This window comes from Arabidopsis lyrata (assembly GCF_000004255.2).
Source record: "Arabidopsis lyrata subsp. lyrata unplaced genomic scaffold ARALYscaffold_2, whole genome shotgun sequence".
Lineage (NCBI taxonomy): Eukaryota > Viridiplantae > Streptophyta > Magnoliopsida > Brassicales > Brassicaceae > Arabidopsis > Arabidopsis lyrata.
The window spans coordinates 9,095,682-9,108,410 of record NW_003302554.1 but is presented as its reverse complement, the minus strand read 5'-3'; the positions used below and the strand labels follow the sequence as shown (position 1 = coordinate 9,108,410).

Here is a 12,729-nt window from a genome sequence, read left to right as displayed (position 1 = left end):
AAACGTATATTGATAGCGCGGAAAAACTGCTATCGTAGGTAATACATAGCGAAATTACAACTGCTATGATCTCGGCAGCTATGGTAGATGCCCCACCTACGATAGCATTAATTTTGTCTGCTATAGTATCTTCATATACAATAGCACTTTATTAGTGTTATTATTTACTTTTTCATAGCAATAATTTAATGCCATTATTTAGTTGTTCATAACAATTTATGAATTTTTCCAATTTTTTCTATTTGATTTATATAATTCTTATATTTGAATCCTGTTTTTAGAATTTATTTAATTGGATAGAAAAACTTTAATATTTCATAAATTTTGAACAATGTTTACATAACATCATACCAATCATTATACTAATTAACATCGAAAGTATACCTAAGTCTTAACCAAAATAAAACTAACATCATAAGGATAAACTAACTTCTTGAGATATAACCCATCCAAGCTTGCTCATCTTCTTGCATTGGCTTCATATAATTTGACATAAAAAGTGAGAAATATTGTCAGATAAGAAAATTAGGTAGAAGATGTTATGTCAACTTGGTTTAGATAATTCACATACTAGTACATAAGAGTGATTGTTGTGGTGACCTAAGACGATATTTTTTGTCTGACTACCCTAGATTTAATTTCATGCCCCAATGTCGCATAAGCCAAAGATCAGTCAAGTCAAAAAGAACTACAAGTACTAATTTAGAAGTAACAAACTTACCCATGTATATTAAGATGGGACAGGTGACGTCTTCTTATTCCTGTTGCTTTAGTAGCCTTAAGAGTAAACGACTTTCTTGGCTTCACTTTAACTCCTGCAAATACACAAATCGATTATCAACACTCAGCTCCATGGAAAAATATTTAGTCAGTCAAGGGTCACGATGTTGAAGAAAAATAGGAAAAGTAGAGACACTCATCGAATTCAATTACAAAGTCAAAAGAAAGAAAACAAACTTACCTTTGTCTATTTTGAAACAGCCCAATGAGCAGTTGCAAGCCAGCCATATAACCAATTAAAAAAAACAAACTGAGATCTATTAACTTATATCTAATTATCACAATATGCATAAACTCTTTACACGATATAAAAACAAAGAAAACTTTCAACAATATGATTGCAAAAATCAACATACACGTAATTTGCAACATCTTCATTGAATTGCCTCCCATTCAGTCAAATCCCTTTTATGAAGGTCTGGAAAAAAAATGAACAACAAGGAAAACAAAACACATAAGCCACAATCCAACAGAAGAATGCAAAGTAAAAGAGAATCGTTTAGACCAACATGCACATTATCAATCAACTGAAACATGTAAAACCTTGGTTATTGGTGGAAGTGAGTTATAGTATCTGCAATCCATAATACCAAATAACAGGCACGATTAGAAACAATTTGAAAGATATCGTGAAATCAAGACATACAAATTCCATCCATCTATAAACTTGTAATCACTTCCAGCGCCTTTCGAACAAGAACTTTGTGGCATCGTTCTACCATCTGCATGTATATTTCAAAAATCAACACAAAATCCTTCGCCTTCTCCATCTTCAATCCTTTAAATCCCCAAATTAAATCTCCATCTCTTACCCTCCAACGTGATTCCTTAGTGAAAATTGAACCAAATCCAAGTCACTTACATTAACATTCTCGTTGACATAAAAACACTTGTTATGAGAATCACCAAATCAAATTTCTACATATTAAACAAGAATAGGATTGAAAATTCAAAATGAACTCACTTGCAGCTCCTTCAACGCTCCTGGAATTGCGCCAAACCAATCGTTTTGATTCCATCTCAATTGTACAAAGCCTTCTCTCGGTTATTCCTTCACCAAATTAGACCAATCTGAAACCTCAATCGACACCAAAACGGAACTTCTCCTCCATCAACACCAAAATCGGCGGCTGAATTTAATAGCGGCAATGAATCAAATGAGAAGAAAGACGATGTTTGCAACAAAGACCGTGAATGTCTAGGCTGTAAAGTCGCCGACAAAGACCGTGAATGTCTAGGCTTAAAATAAGCCCAATCGCTCTGCCTCTCCTCGAGCTGCTCCGCCGCAGCCTCCCTCACAATCATAGATGGCTCCCTCATCACACGTCCGCTACTCGCACAACTCAGAAACCTCGCCGATTCTATCAAACCTTGTCTCCTAACAGATCTCCGTTCCCCACCGTTAAACCAAAATCGAAACTTTATAGAACTGTCACTACACCGAATCAAAAGAAATAAGTACAATAGAAGAAATAAATCAATTGAGTAAGATACACATGCCTTCAATCGGAGTTCTATCCAGAAAATAGATCTGAAATTAGGGCCGACGGTAAGTTACACAGCTAGCGGCTATGAATTTAGGGCAGAAGTGTTAAGCTTGAGGGTTTAATTTGTGGCTAGATGATGGAGTTAGTGTGTATAAGAGATTTTAGGGCAGAATTATTAAGCTTGAGGGTTTTCGAGCAAGTGTTGAAATGAAAAGAGATAGAACAAAAGAAAAAGGAGAAAATAAGAAAAGAGTTCGAAAAAGTGAAAAATTGGCTAAGTAATTGGCGGAGTAAGTGAAAAAAGTTTCCCGCTTACTAAAACTATAGAATAAATTACGGATTTTGTCCTTTTTTATAAGGGCATTTGTGGATTTTGCCCTTTTTTGAATAGTTTATGCATTTTGCCCTTTTTCATGTTCCAAAAATATGATTTAACATGCGTTTCACTCGTTATGTTTGGGTTTAGTCGGTTCCATTTGTTCTTAGGGTTTAGTATTTGGTATAAAGTACGTATTTTTGGAAAAAAAAATCCTAAATACATACATTTTTAAGTGTTAAAAAAGGACAAAATCCGTAAACTATTCAAAAAAGGGCATTTTCGTAAGTTTTTCCCAAAAAAGGGCATTTTAAACAATAATCCCAAAACTATATCTTAGCATTTATGCACTGCTATAATATCAAAACCAAATTACAACTTTATCTTCGATAGTAATTTCGAAAATCGTGCTATAAAACAGTGCTATCAATGTGAGCTTTTTTTGTAGTGTCTTCTTCAATTAATGTAATTTTTTTTTTTCGTACAAATATATTGTGTTAGTTATTGTGGATATATTTAGCATGAACAGAAAATATTAGTATAAGAATCTTTTTAGCATATTATTTCTCACTCCATGAAATGACTTGATCAAAACTTGACAATCACCATCAAAGCATGTCAAATTGTACCCAGAATAACAATGCCAGATACCTTCTTATGTCGACATCAATCTACTGAATACCAATGAGGCAATGCTAACCCAATGTGAACGGTAATAGAGAAATCTGCGATTTTAAAGCCAACACCAATTTGAGATGAACATATGAGATTCTTAAAAGATTTAAATAAGCATTATTGTTACACTCGACACATTAGTTTTGCAAGAAACATTCTTATGGCAGCAGTAGATCAACTATTTCTTAAGGAGCGAGGTCACAGAACATGCAACTATTTAATGACCCATGCGATGGTATCGTTCAATAGACTACAATTTACATGTTTTCCATATATATACTAGCTAGAAGATGGAGAGTAATAATGATTTAATAGCTTAGCATTATTCTCAGGAAAGTGCGACATAAATCTAAGAAGGAATGATAAGAGCACCCTCAATGGGGTTTCTAAACATTGGTTTCTTAAATAAAATTAAAGTGTAAGTATAGATAAATAATATTTTTTAATTATGGGTACCTTAAATTTGGAGAAACTTAGTCCAATTGTTTCTTAGTTAAAAAAACAATTAGACTAAGTTTCTCCAAATTTAAGGTACCCATCTAATATTTAAATAATATATATATTTTATTATTTATTAAGGATCATGTTTAGAAACCCCCATTGAGATTGCTCTAAGTGTATACAAGAAGAAAGAAGTCGCACGTGGGAGAGAAGAAAACAGAGAGATCAAGTGAAGACACATACAAACGAAAACAGTGTATATAAGCTTTAGTTTTATCTTGTAGAACTTTTATTAGTACAAGTGTAAACAAATTAAGGCAAGGGCTTGTTCCTATTCTTGAGAACTGTGGAAGTCGAAACTCACACAATCAAGATTTGTCTAGGATTTTATTTTAGGGATACGATAATCGTGAATTCTCAAAGAACAACAGAAACGATTGATACCAAAGATGGTGTTCTTGATATTATTAATGAAAAGATGATTTTGATCGTACAAGAGTTTGATCGTAAAAGGAAAAGTGTTTGTGCTGTGAGAGCTTTGCGTAGTGTAATTTCTAGAGCGATCTTGCTTCCCCCTCTGTGAGAGCCTTGAGTCTCTTTATATAGGGGTGATAAACCGCCTCTCCAGCGATATTCTCGGAAGATTTCCATTTATCTTGAAGTCGGTGTAGAATATCGCGGATCAGGATAATTTCCTTATTCTTCGGAGTTTTTTGGAAGATTTCCTGATTTAAGTTAATCCTTCGTGATTCTCCTTTATCATTTCCGGGTTTATCGGAAATGACCCTTCGGAAATGATGCCTTGTTTGGAAATGATACTTTGAAGATGAATATTTATCAAATCTTTGCCTCGGGTGATGATGAAGACTTCGCCTCGGGTCACTCTGAAGACTTTGCCTCGGGTGACACTAAAGACTTCGCCTCGGGTGACTTTGCAGACTTCGCCTCGGGAACAATACACATTTCACCTCGGGTAGCACTGAGACTTTGCCTCGGGTAGCACTGAGACTTTGCCTCGGGTCACTCTGAAGACTTTGCCTCGGGTGACACTAAAGACTTCGCCTCGGGTGACTTTGCAGACTTCGCCTCGGGAACAATACACATTTCACCTCGGGTAGCACTGAGACTTTGCCTCGGGTAGCACTGAGACTTTGCCTCGGGTAGCACTGAGCCTCGGGTAGCACTGAGACTTTGCCTCGGGTAGCACTGAGCCTCGGGTAGCACTGAGACTTTGCCTCGGGGTAACTGCAGTATAAGGCTCGGCAGTGTACCCCGAGCTGACTGTGTACCCCGAGCTGACTGGCAGACTGACTGGCAAGGTACCCGAGCTGACTGGCAGACTGACTGGCAGGGTACCCGAGCTGACTGGCAGACTGACTGGCAGGGTACCCGAGCTGACTGGCAGACTGACTGGCAGGGTACCCGAGCTGACTGGCAGACTGACTGGCAGGGTACCCGAGCTGACTGGCAGACTGACTGGCAGGGTACCCGAGCTGACTGGCAGACTGTCTGGCAGGGTACCCGAGCTGACTGGCAGACTGACTGGCAGGGTACCCGAGCTGACTGGCAGACTGACTGGCAGGGTACCCGAGCTGACTGGCAGACTGACTGGCAAGGTACCCGAGCTGACTGGCAGACTGACTGGCAGGGTACCCGAGCTGACTGGCAGACTGACTGGCAGGATACCCGAGCTGACTGGCAGACTGACTGGCAGGATACCCGAGCTGACTGGCAGACTGACTGGCAGGGTACCCGAGCTGACTAGCAGGATAACCCGAGGTGTTGAAGTTTGGCTCGGTCTCAAAGGATGGGTGAAATCCGACCCCAACAGTTAGCCCCCCAGCTCGTTGACTTGGGAGCAAGTGTGACGAGCTTCATGAATGAGTCGACCGAGCTGTTAACTTCTGCTTCGAGTCGCCAGTGAACCTGAGGCGGCACTCTTAGAACCGTCCTTTTTCTTCTTTTTTGGTTGTAGTGTAAGATTGTGCATGGATGACTTTGTCGTTGTATTTTTGCAAAGTAAATACAAACGCTATTTTCAAAGATCCTTGTCTTCGAAGAGAATACAATGATTTTGAATAGTTTCCGTATCAAAACATCTTTTTGTCCTAAGTAAAAAAGAATTTATGTAGCCAGAGCGAAAGATAGATACCAGTGTTAAGATAAACTGGGTTTTAGTAGCCGGAGCGAAAGATAGGTACCAGTGTTAAGATAAACTGGGTTTTAGCAGCCGGAGCGAAAGATGGGTACCAGTGTTAAGATAAACTGGGTTTTAGCAGAAAGATTTGAACGTTCACGGTCGCGACCCGATTCGATTCAATCGATAACCAGTGCTTAGAAGCGAACTGGGGCACCAGTGTTAAGATTTTACTGGGGTTTCTGAAGACAATTTCATCTTTGGTCGGATATCTTCGACCAGATTGTCTCGAATGCTTATATAGCGCGCTGTAACCGTGGAGGTGTAGATGAATTTAGTTCGCGGGCGTGGCCATCGCCCAAACGAACAGAACGGAGTTTAGACCGTGTTGATTTCCTGAGGCGAGTTTCGGGGTAAAGACCGAGGTAGGTTTAGTAAAACCCGAAGTGTATACTTAGAAATATAGTTTGATAAAATTTGAATAGGAGTATAGGAAACATATAATTGATAAAGTTTGAGTGGGAGTATGGATATACGGACCCCACTCTCCCCCCCCCCCTTTTTGATAAGGGGAGGTAGCTGAACTCGTCCGAGGACGAGCTGCCTACGTACCCTTTTCGGGGATCAAGCCACCCCGTAGTTCAAGCTTATGCGTACCTTAGGTTTTTAGCGGTAGTATTTCCTGAGGTGTTTCCACAACTGGGATAGTCTCGGCCTCCTCAGAACCAATTGTGACGGCAAATGGGGTTAGGATTCGTCATCTCTACCTCAGGCTCATCGGTCGCTTTGGGAGGAGCAAGAGTTCCGAGAACGGCCTCCAGAGCTTTCTTCTCTACGGCCGCCTTCTTTTCTGCAAGGTACTTCTCCTTGCTTCGGCCAATCTTCGCCTTTTTATGATTGACCTCGACTTTAGATTCGGCGACGATGTTTCGAAGTTTATATGCTGCCATGAAGCACATCCTGGAATTCTTTTGGCCTCCCCATATCGTTTTCACACCGTTAGGCGTCGGGAATTTCAAGCAGAGATGGTATGTCGAGGAGACAGCTCGCATTAGGTTTAACCATGGGGTGCCCATAATGGCGTTGTAGATGGTCGGCTGATCTGTGACAGAGAAATCAACTATCTTCGTTATTCCACTGGCCTGGACTGGCATCTGAATAGTTCCGAGTGTCATTAGGGTTTCTCCAGAGAATCCAAGTACTGGCCTCGGAGTCTGGTTTACTTGCGACATGCTGATGTTCATTTGCCGAAGCGTCTCGCGGAAAATTACGTCAATAGTGCTGCCGGTGTCGATCAACACCCTTGATACGTTGTGATCTCCGATGGCAAGCGTGATGACCAGAGAGTCGTTATGAGGCATGTCGAGCCCATTTGTCTCACTTTCTTCGAACATGATTACATCGTTAGGTTGGTCGAATGGCCAGTTGCTGGGTGCTTCGGCTCGTCTCTGATAGGCTTTGATCGCGGCTACGGTGTCGGGGCAAAACGCTGATCCTCCCATTATCATGTAGATTCTTTGTCGTGTTCCGTCACGCTCCTCGTCGGGTGTTCCCCGGACTCTCTTCGGAGCCTCTGGCTCCCTTGGCTCGGGACCCCCTGCTGTGTCCACCTGTTTGGGCTGAACTTGTTCTGGCTGTAGGTCTTTGAGGGTTATGTTCGTCCCAAGCTCTCCGGCTAGAAATTTGGCCGCTAATATTGCTCCGAGGCTCCTGCATCTGGAAGTGTGATGCCCGATGGTCTTGTGATGCTCGCAGTATTCTTTTTCGTCACCTGGGGGTTGACATCTTGTCCAAGTGAATGAGTCTCTTCCTCGCCCATGGCCTACGTCGACTTGATAGTTGTGGGCTCCTGAGAAAACGTGCCCCTCGTGGTGCGTGTACGTTTCACTCTGATCCGGCTTCTTCTGGCTTAGCGGTCCTGTTTGGGCTTTCTCGGTTTTCTCGGCTCGGGGCGCCTGTTTTGTTGGCTCATGCCTCTTTGCTAGCAGCGCCATCTCTTCTTCGTGGGCGACGAAATCCGAGGCTCGATGCAGCGCGTCGCGAATTGTTGTTGGTTTAGACAGGTTCAACTCTTTCCTGAATTCTGACTTGTACCAGAGAGCTTTCTTCAAAGCCGAAAGAGCGGCTACATCTGTAATTCCTTCGAAGGTTGTGAGGAAATCTCTCAATGGTTCAGTGGGCTGTTGAGATAGGGACCACAGATCCGCGTCGGAGGTTCCGGGGTCGATGAGGACGGAGTATTGTTTGAGGAATAGTGTCGACAGCTCGTCGAAACTGTCAATCGAGTTTCGTTCCAATCTAGAAAACCACTCTAATGCGGGTCCTTTGAGGTGTTCCACGAACAGCAAGCATAGACCTGCATCCTTCTCCCCGGGCTTAAACCTGGCTCGGGCTACGGATATCACGAAAGATTTAATGTGACACTTCGGGTCGGTTGATCCGTTGTAGGAGTCGATTTTGAACTTCCCCAGATTGGACATCGTCGTTTCGGAAATTCTTTTGGTGAAGGGCGTATTCCGAGATTCTTCTAAAATTCGGTCGATGTTTGGTGCAGAGGATGAAACACTATGTATCTGGGTTTTGACGAGCTTCATATCAGCTTCCGCCTTGGCTAGGGAGGCTCGGATCTTGCTGAGCTCGTCCTCCCTTTCGGATTCTTCGGCCCATCTTATGTTCTCCTCAGTTTCTTCATCGTCAGTGAGATCTGTTCGCTCGGCGGAGTTAGCTCCGGCTCGGGTACGCTCATCTTGCAGATCATCTGGCTCGTCCGTCAAGTCCACTGCGTCTGGCTCGGTGGGATCATCTTGGTTCTCACGTCTGGCAGGGTCGGCTCGGGTTGCGACTCTGGTGTTATCGGTTGGCGTCACGAACGTGAGTCTCGTTGGGTTGATGCCAGGGAAGTCCCTCCGAGCTCGTGGCGGCCGAGTCTGGAAACGCGTGGTTTTTTGTTGCCCACGTGTTGCGATTTCGTCGACTCGCTGCGCCAAGGTTTTGTTAGCTTTCTCTTGATCGTCAGCTTTCTTCTGGAATTTAACCATCATATCCTTCAGTTCGGCTAGGGCTGCTAAGATTGTCGGATCGGCTTGAGGATTTTGAGGGTTCAGAGCATTAGGGTTCCCTCCTCCGGCTGGCGGTATCTGACGATCGTCTTCGTTTACCATCCTCTCTGGTATTCGAGTCTCGCGTTCTTAGGGTAAGAGAATTCTAAAGTAATCCCCACAGACGGCGCCAAACTGTGGAAGTCGAAACTCACACAATCAAGATTTGTCTAGGGTTTTATTTTAGGGATACGATAATCGTGAATTCTCAAAGAACAACAGAAACGATTGATACCAAAGATGGTGTTCTTGATATTATTAATGAAAAGATGATTTTGATCGTACAAGAGTTTGATCGTAAAAGGAAAAGTGTTTGTGCTGTGAGAGCTTTGCGTAGTGTAATTTCTAGAGCGATCTTGCTTCCCCCTCTGTGAGAGCCTTGAGTCTCTTTATATAGGGGTGATAAACCGCCTCTCCAGCGATATTCTCGGAAGATTTCCATTTATCTTGAAGTCGGTGTAGAATATCGCGGATCAGGATAATTTCCTTATTCTTCGGAGTTTTTTGGAAGATTTCCTGATTTAAGTTAATCCTTCGTGATTCTCCTTTATCATTTCCGGGTTTATCGGAAATGACCCTTCGGAAATGATGCCTTGTTTGGAAATGATACTTTGAAGATGAATATTTATCAAGTCTTTGCCTCGGGTGATGATGAAGACTTCGCCTCGGGTCACTCTGTAGACTTTGCCTCGGGTGACACTAAAGACTTCGCCTCGGGTGACTTTGCAGACTTCGCCTCGGGAACAATACACATTTCACCTCGGGTAGCACTGAGACTTTGCCTCGGGTAGCACTGAGACTTTGCCTCGGGTCACTCTGAAGACTTTGCCTCGGGTGACACTAAAGACTTCGCCTCGGGTGACTTTGCAGACTTCGCCTCGGGAACAATACACATTTCACCTCGGGTAGCACTGAGACTTTGCCTCGGGTAGCACTGAGACTTTGCCTCGGGTAGCACTGAGCCTCGGGTAGCACTGAGACTTTGCCTCGGGGTAACTGCAGTATAAGGCTCGGCAGTGTACCCCGAGCTGACTGTGTACCCCGAGCTGACTGGCAGACTGACTGGCAGGGTACCCGAGCTGACTGGCAGACTGACTGGCAGGGTACCCGAGCTGACTGGCAGACTGACTGGCAGGGTACCCGAGCTGACTGGCAGACTGACTGGCAGGGTACCCGAGCTGACTGGCAGACTGTCTGGCAGGGTACCCGAGCTGACTGGCAGACTGACTAGCAGGGTACCCGAGCTGACTGGCAGACTGACTGGCAGGGTACCCGAGCTGACTGGCAGACTGACTGGCAAGGTACCCGAGCTGACTGGCAGACTGACTGGCAGGGTACCCGAGCTGACTGGCAGACTGACTGGCAGGATACCCGAGCTGACTGGCAGACTGACTGGCAGGATACCCGAGCTGACTGGCAGACTGACTGGCAGGGTACCCGAGCTGACTAGCAGGATAACCCGAGGTGTTGAAGTTTGGCTCGGTCTCAAAGGATGGGTGAAATCCGACCCCAACAAGTACGCTGTTGATAAAAATATCCTTGTCGACTTGCATGATTTGTTCCAGAGATTCTTGTTTGATACATCTTTGATTTTGATGACCGGGTATGATCCAAAATGTTTATCTATTGAAATGCCTAAGGTTGAGTTCGGTGACGCAGTAGATGGTGTCTCTGACAGAGTTTTCTATAGACATGTCAAGCCGGTTTTCTTGTGGAGGCTCCAATATTGGATTGGTGTAGGACTCGAGAAAAGATTGAAAAGAGGTCTTGCGGTTTTTGATCAACTTCTCGAGAAGATCATAACGGCTAAAAGAGAGGAGATCAAAAGTCTTGGGACTCAACATCACTCAAGAGGAGAGGCCATAGACGTTTTGACATACTACATGACTATGGACACGACCGAATATTAGTACTTGAAACCAAGTGATGATAAATTCATTAAAGACACTATTTTGGGTTTCTTGATAGTGGCAAGAGACACAACAAGTTCAGCTCTCACTTGGTTCTTCTGGCTTCTGTCCAAGAACCCTGAAGCAATGAACAAGATTCGACAAGAGGTTAACAAGAAGATGCCGAGGTTTGATCCCGCAGATTTAGACAAGCTCGTGTATCTACACGGTGCCGTGTGTGAGACGCTAAGGTTATACCCACCAGTCCCATTTAACCACAAGTCACCGGCAAAGCCAGACGTGCTTCCAAGTGGGCATAAAGTCGATGAGAATTGGAAGATTGTCATATCTATGTATGCATTAGGGAGGATGAAATCTGTTTGGGGAGATGACGCGGAAGATTTCAGACCAGAGAGATGGATTTCATACAGTGGAAGGTTAAAACATGAACCTTCATATAAGTTCTTGGCGTTTAACGCTGGTCCAAGAGCTTGCTTGGGAAAAAAGTTAACGTTCTTGCAGATGAAGACAGTGGCTGCGGAAATCATACGAAACTATGACATCAAGGTCGTTGAAGGGCACAAAACCGAACCTGTTCCTTCTGTTCTTTTTCGCATGCAACATGGTCTCAAAGTTAATATCACTAAGATCTAGTGACAGTTTTATTTTTATTTTGCTGTTATAGATTTCAATAAAAGATGCATGTTCACTCATGCTTAGACTTATTTTGCAAACACGTCTTTGTATCAGTCTTTTGCTTTTAAGCAGCTCGTGTTTCATAATAACATCATGGTTTCACAATATGTGCTCACATTTTGTGGTCTTAAGAAATCTGATGTTTTGTTACCATTTTTTTTTTTTTTTTTTGGCAGCTATGGTTTGTTACCATTATGGGACCCTTCCCCACAGTTATAACTTATAACACCCAAAAACACAGGTTCATAATAACATGTGTCTTGACGAAAACATAAAAATAACATGCAAATCTATATATAATAGCAATCTAATAAATACCATTTGCACATTTGAACGATTGCGTCTTTTTATCGCAACCTTCGTTTAAATCGGTTATTTTTTTACGGTTATGTCTTTTTATTGAATTTTCTCTTTGAATTTTCGTTGAATTATTTACTGTTATATTTGTTCAATTACAGTCGTATCTTTTCAGTTTACAGTTATATCTTTATAGTTGCATTAGTTCATTTAAAGTTACGTCTTTCCATTATATAATTTCATTGCATTTTTTGTATAGTTAGTAATACTACGAAGTTTTTTTACATCAACCATTAGACTACATATCAAATTGGTTTTATTAACCAAAATAACAACCTCAATAAATGCATTTTGCACTTCTGAACGGTTGTTTCTCTTTATCGTAACTTTCCGTTAAAATATTAACGGTTATTTTTTTGGGTGTGTTTTTTTATCGCAACTCTTCATTAAAATATTGACGGTTATTTTTCGGTTGTGTATTTTTATTGCAACTTTCAGTTAAAATATTGGTTGTTACTTTATTCGTTTGTGTCTTTTTATCGTAGCTATCCGTTAAAATATTGACGATTATTTTTTCTCGGTTGTGTCTTTTTATCGCAATTTTCCGTTAAAATGTTGACTGTTATTTTTTCTCGGTTGTGTCTTTTTATCGCAACTCTTCGTTAAAATATTGACGGTTAATTTTTTAGTTGACGGTTATTTTTCTTTCTGGCAACTTTTCGTTAAAATATTAACGGTTACTTTTTTCGTTGACGGTTAGTTTTTTGGATGTATTTTTTTCTCGCAACTTTCCGTTAAAATATTGACGGTTACTTTTTTTGTTTCTGTTTTTTATCATAACTTTTTGTTAAAATATTGACGATATTTTTTTCTCGATTGTGTCTTTTTTTGTCTGTTAAAATATTGACGGTTA

The 12,729-nt window shown here is 42.0% G+C and overlaps 2 long non-coding RNA genes and 1 pseudogene across 2 annotated transcripts; 1 reads left to right on the top strand and 2 right to left on the bottom strand.

Moving 5' to 3' along the window:
- Window positions 1-291: 291 nt before the first annotated feature.
- LOC110224268 lies at window positions 292-1,007 on the bottom strand. The gene is made up of 3 exons (XR_002328949.1): window positions 962-1,007; window positions 722-815; window positions 292-476 (listed from the first exon to the last, which is right to left on the bottom strand). It is a non-coding gene; the product is annotated as an uncharacterized LOC110224268 (long non-coding RNA).
- Window positions 1,008-1,204: 197 nt separating this feature from the next.
- Window positions 1,205-2,074, bottom strand: LOC9324427. Its single transcript, XR_002328948.1, has 3 exons — window positions 1,745-2,074; window positions 1,593-1,607; window positions 1,205-1,502 (listed from the first exon to the last, which is right to left on the bottom strand). It is a non-coding gene; the product is annotated as an uncharacterized LOC9324427 (long non-coding RNA).
- Window positions 2,075-6,577: 4,503 nt separating this feature from the next.
- LOC9322947 lies at window positions 6,578-11,560 on the top strand (annotated as a pseudogene).
- Window positions 11,561-12,729: the final 1,169 nt, after the last annotated feature.